We start from the raw sequence: 6,000 nt of genomic DNA, 5'->3' as shown, positions 1-6,000 counted from the left end.
CGAGGAGAGTAGAGTAGAGTAGAGGACCTAGGGTAGCTAAGGGAGGGGGAAGGGGGGTCCCCGAGTAGAGTAGAGGACCCAGGGTAGCTAAGGGAGGGGGGGGGTCCCCGAGTAGAGTAGAGTAGAGGACCCAGGGTAGCTAAGGGAGGGGGGGGGGATCCCCGAGGAGAGTAGAGTAGAGGACCCAGGGTAGCTAAGGGAGGGGGGGGGGGGTCCCCGAGTAGAGTAGAGGACCTAGGGTAGCTAAGGGAGGGGGGGGGGGGTCCCCGAGTAGAGGACCCAGGGTAGCTAAGGGAGGGGGGGGGGGTCCCCGAGTAGAATAGAGTAGAGGACCCAGGGTAGCTAAGGGAGGGGGGGGGGTCCCCGAGTAGAGTAGAGGACCCAGGGTAGCTAAGGGAGGGGGGGTCCCCGAGTAGAGTAGAGTAGAGGACCCAGGGTAGCTGAGGGGGGGGGGAGGGGGGTCCCCGAGTAGAGTAGAGTAGAGTAGAGTAGAGGACCTAGGGTAGCTAAGGGAGTGGGGGGGGGTCCCCGAGTAGAGTAGAGTAGAGTAGAGGACCTAGGGTAGCTAAGGGAGGGGAGAGGGGGGTCCCCGAGTAGAGTAGAGGACCCTGGGTAGCTAAGGGAGGGGGGGGGGGGACGAGGAGAGTAGAGTAGAGGACCCTGGGTAGCTAAGGGAGGGGGGGGGGGTCCCTGAGGAGAGTAGAGTAGAGGACCCTGGGTAGCTAAGGGAGGTGATAGGTGGGAACGAGGAGAGTAGAGTAGAGGACCCTGGGTAGCTAAGGGAGGTGATAGGTGGGAACGAGGAGAGTAGAGTAGCGGATCCTGGGTAGCTAAGGGAGGGGGGGGGGGCGAGTAGAGTAGAGGACCCTGGGTAGCTAAGGGAGGTAATAGGTGGGAACGAGGAGAGTAGAGTAGAGGCTCCTGGGTAGCTAAGGGAGGTTATAGGTGGGAACGAGGAGAGTAGAGGAGAGGACCCTGGGTAGCTAAGGGAGGTGATAGGTGGGAACGAGGAGAGTAGAGTAGAGGACCCTGGGTAGCTAAGGGAGGTGATAGGTGGGAACGAGGAGAGTAGAGTAGAGGACCCTAGGTAGCTAAGGGAGGTGATAGGTGGGAACGAGGAGAGTAGAGTAGAGGACCCTGGGTAGCTAAGGGAGGGGGGGGGGTCCCCGAGTAGAGTAGAGGACCTAGGGTAGCTAAGGGAGGGGGGGTCCCCGAGTAGAGTAGAGGACCCAGGGTAGCTGAGGGGGGGGGGAGGGGGGTCCCCGAGTAGAGTAGAGTAGAGTAGAGGACCTAGGGTAGCTAAGGGAGTGGGGGGGGGTCCCCGAGTAGAGTAGAGTAGAGTAGAGGACCTAGGGTAGCTAAGGGAGGGGAGAGGGGGGTCCCCGAGTAGAGTAGAGGACCCTGGGTAGCTAAGGGAGGGGGGGGGGGGGGGGACGAGGAGAGTAGAGTAGAGGACCCTGGGTAGCTAAGGGAGGGGGGGGGGTCCCTGAGGAGAGTAGAGTAGAGGACCCTGGGTAGCTAAGGGAGGTGATAGGTGGGAACGAGGAGAGTAGAGTAGAGGACCCTGGGTAGCTAAGGGAGGTGATAGGTGGGAACGAGGAGAGTAGAGTAGAGGACCCTAGGTAGCTAAGGGAGGTGATAGGTGGGAACGAGGAGAGTAGAGTAGAGGACCCTGGGTAGCTAAGGGAAGGGGGGGGGGTCCCTGAGGAGAGTAGAGTAGAGGATCCTGGGTAGCTAAGGGAGGTGATAGGTGGGAACGAGGAGAGTAGAGTAGAGGACCCTGGGTAGCTAAGGGAAGGGGGGGGGTCCCTGAGGAGAGTAGAGTAGAGGATCCTGGGTAGCTAAGGGAGGTGATAGGTGGGAACGAGGAGAGTAGAGGAGAGGACCCTGGGTAGCTAAGGGAGGTGATAGGTGGGAACGAGGAGAGTAGAGTAGAGGACCCTATGTAGCTAAGGGAGGTGATAGGTGGGAACGAGGAGAGTAGAGTAGAGGACCCTGGGTAGCTAAGGGAGGGGGGGTGGACGAGGAGAGTAGAGTAGAGGATCCTGGGTAGCTAAGGGAGGTGATTATACAGACACAATACGATGCAGGATTTCAAGATACACGTCTTGTCTCAAACATTTGTCCATAGCAGAAACATTCAGGATATGAAAACTCACAAAAAATGTACAGATGTCGGCGAGTCTATAGCTCAGCCTCTCAATAGGGTTTCTACTGCAGCTAAAACTACGGCCTAAATGCTAAACAGCATAACTAGGGATTTACCCCTTTTCCAGCTGTATCCACAACGTTCCCCCTTTACTGGGACTAAAGAGAGTCTACCAGGACAGGTTAAATCAACTGCCCGTACGTACAGAACACCCCAAATTGCAATGGAGGACCATGTCAAATTTCAGTTAATTACGTTCAATAGTTTTAAAAATGACCATATTTAGTCATGTCCACTTTCTTTTAAAAGACAGAGTTACATGGATTAGATCTACTACTCGGGGAGAGGGAAAACATAGGTGAACTACACGCTCATTATTTAACTCACCACACCTGGCTTAAAACCGGAGCAACCAACTCGCTAGCAAACTATTAAGGTCAGGGACATCTAAAACTGGGACATGGCTATACGTACATACAGTCAAAGCATCGTCGATAATAACTTCCTGAAATACATTTTAAACATGGCGATGAGGCCAGTCTAAGTCTGCCTCATCACAGAGAGGTTTGACATCAGTTTTACCCCCCCCCCCCCTCTGGCTGCCGGGAAGTTGGTGTCAGAGGTGGGGTTCACAGCAAGTATGTTTAGTTCAATAACGAAGTCAAACAGGAACAAGAAGCAATCTGCTGTTGATGATGATGATGATGATGATGATGATGCTGTTGATGATGATGATGATGGTGTTGATGATGATGATGATGATGATGATGATAATGATGATGATAATGATGATGATAATGATGCTGTTGATGATGGTGCTGTTGTTGTTGTTGATGATGGTGCTGCTGTTGGTGTTGATGATGGTGTTGATGATGGTGTTGATGATGATGATGATAATGATGTTGTTGTTGATGATGATGGTGTTGATGATGATGATGATAATGATGTTGTTGTTGTTGATGATGCTGTTGTTGTTGATGATGATGGTGTTGATGATGATGATGATAATGATGTTGTTGTTGTTGATGATGCTGTTGTTGTTGATGATGATGGTGTTGATGATGATGATGATAATGATGTTGTTGTTGTTGATGATGGTGTTGATGATGGTGTTGATGATGATGATGATAATGATGTTGTTGTTGATGATGATGGTGTTGATGATGATGATGATAATGATGTTGTTGTTGTTGATGATGGTGTTGATGATGGTGTTGATGATGATGGTGTTGATGATGATGATGATGATGATGATGTTGTTGATGATGATGGTGTTGATGATGATGATGATGATGATGATGTTGTTGATGATGATGGTGTTGATGATGATGATGATGATGATGATGATGATGGTGTTGATGTTGTTGTTGTTGATGATGCTGTTGTTGATGATGATGATGATGATGATGATGTTGTTGATGATGATGGTGTTGATGATGATGATGATGATGATGATGTTGATGATGATGATGGTGTTGATGATGATGATGATGATGATGATGATGATGTTGTTGTTGATGATGGTGTTGATGATGATGATGATGATGATGATGTTGTTGATGATGATGGTGTTGATGATGATGATGATGCTGTTGTTGTTGATGATGATGATGATGGTGTTGTTGATGATGATGATGATGGTGTTGTTGATGATGATGATAATGATGATGTTGTTGTTGATGATGCTGTTGTTGTTGTTGATGATGGTGTTGATGATGATGATGGTGTTGATGATGATGATGGTGTTGATGATGATGATGGTGTTGTTGATGATGATGGTGTTGTTGATGATGATGATGGACTGTTGTTGATGATGGTGTTGTTGATGATGGTGTTGTTGATGATGATGGTGTTGATGATGATGATGGTGTTGATGATGATGATGGTGTTGTTGATGATGATGGTGTTGATGATGATGATGGTGTTGATGATGATGATGGTGTTGTTGATGATGATGATGGACTGTTGTTGATGATGGTGTTGTTGATGATGGTGTTGTTGATGATGATGGTGTTGTTGATGATGCTGTTGTTGTTGTTGTTTATGATGGTGTTGTTGATGATGATGGTGTTGATGACGATGATGATGATGATGATGATGATGGTGTTGTTGATGATGGTGCTGTTGTTGATGATGGTGTTGATGACGATGATGATGATGATGATGATGATGGTGTTGTTGATGATGCTGTTGTTGTTGTTGTTGTTGATGATGATGGTGTTGTTGATGTTGTAGTTGATGATTCTGCTGTTGTTGATGATGATGGTGTTGATGATGATGATGATGGTGTTGATGACGATGATGGTGCTGTTGTTGATGATGATGGTGTTGATGATGATGATGATGGTGTTGATGATGATGTAGTTGATGATGATGGTGTTGATGATGATGATGATGATGATGATGGTGTTGTTGTTGATGATGATGATGGTGCTGTTGTTGATGATGATGGTGTTGATGATGATGATGATGGTGTTGTTGATGTTGTTATTGATGATGGTGTTGTTGATGATGCTGTTGTTGATGTTGTTATTGATGATGCTGTTGTTGATGATGCTGTTGTTGATGTTGTTATTGATGATGCTGTTGTTGATGATGATGCTGTTGTTGATGTTGTAGTTGATGATTCTGTTGTTGTTGATGATGATGGTGTTGTTGTTGTTGATGATGGTGTTGTTGTTGATGTTGTAGTTGATGATTCTGTTGTTGTTGATGATGCTGTTGTTGTTGTTGTTTATGATGGTGTTGATGATGATGTTTTTTATTTTTATTTATTTCACCTTTATTTAACCAGGTAGGCTAGTTGAGAACAAGTTCTCATTTACAACTGCGACCTGGCCAAGATAAAGCAAAGCAGTGTGAACAACACAGAGTTACACATGGAATAAACAAAACATACAGTCAATAATACAATAGAAGAAGTCTATATACAGTGTGAGCAAATGAGGTGAGATAAGGGAGGTAAGGCAATAAATAGGCCATAGTGACGAAATAATTACAATTTAGTATTAATACTAGAGTGATTGATGTGCAGAAGATGAATGTGCAAGTAGAGATACTGGGGTGCAAAGGAGCAAGATAAATGAATAAATACAGTATGGGGATGAGGTAGATAGATAGGTGGGCTGTTTACAGATGGGCTGTGAACAGGTGCAGTGATCTGTGAGCTGCTCTGACAGCTGGTGCTTAAAGCTCACTAGCTTTAAGCACCAGCTGTCAGAGCAGCTCACAGATCACTGCACCTGTTCACAGCCCATCTGTAAACAGTCCAGCTTCAGGGATTTTTGCAGTTCGTTCCAGTCATTGCAGCAGAGAACTGGAAGGAAAGGTGGCCAAAGGAAGTGCTAGCTTTAGGGGTGACCAGTGAGATATACCTGCTGGAGCGCGTGCTACGGGTTGGTGCTGTTATGGTGACCAGTGAGCTGAGATAAGGCGGGGCTTTACCTAGCAGAGGCTTGTAGATGACCTGGAGCCAGTGGGTTTGGCGACGAGTATGAAGCGAGGGCCAGCCAACGAGAGCGTACAGGTCGCAGTGGTGGGTAGTATATGGGGCTTTGGTGATAAAATGGATTTCACTGTGATAGATTGCATCCAATTTGCTGAGTAGAGTGTTGGAGGCTAATTTGTAAATGACATCGCCGGAGTCGAGGATCGGTAGGATAGTCAGTTTTACGAGGGTATGTTTGGCAGCATGAGTGAAGGATGCTTTGTTGCGAAATAGGGAGCCGATTCTAGATTTAATTTTGGATTGGAGATGCTTAATGTGAGTCTGGAAGGAGAGTTTACAGTCTAACCAGACACCTAGGTATTTGTAGTTGTCCACATATTCACAAGTCAGAACCATCCAGAGT

General features: G+C 47.0%; 1 protein-coding gene across 1 annotated transcript in view; it reads left to right on the top strand.

Annotated features, from left to right (window-relative positions):
* The window catches only part of LOC139375777 (ZZ-type zinc finger-containing protein 3-like), a 43,129-nt gene that overhangs the window by 20,694 nt on the left and 16,435 nt on the right, over positions 1-6,000 (top strand). The window lies entirely within an intron of this gene.

Source organism: Oncorhynchus clarkii, chromosome 20, assembly GCF_045791955.1.
Source record: "Oncorhynchus clarkii lewisi isolate Uvic-CL-2024 chromosome 20, UVic_Ocla_1.0, whole genome shotgun sequence".
NCBI classification, from domain to species: Eukaryota; Metazoa; Chordata; class Actinopteri; order Salmoniformes; family Salmonidae; genus Oncorhynchus; species Oncorhynchus clarkii.
This window is presented reverse-complemented; position numbering and strand designations above follow the sequence as displayed.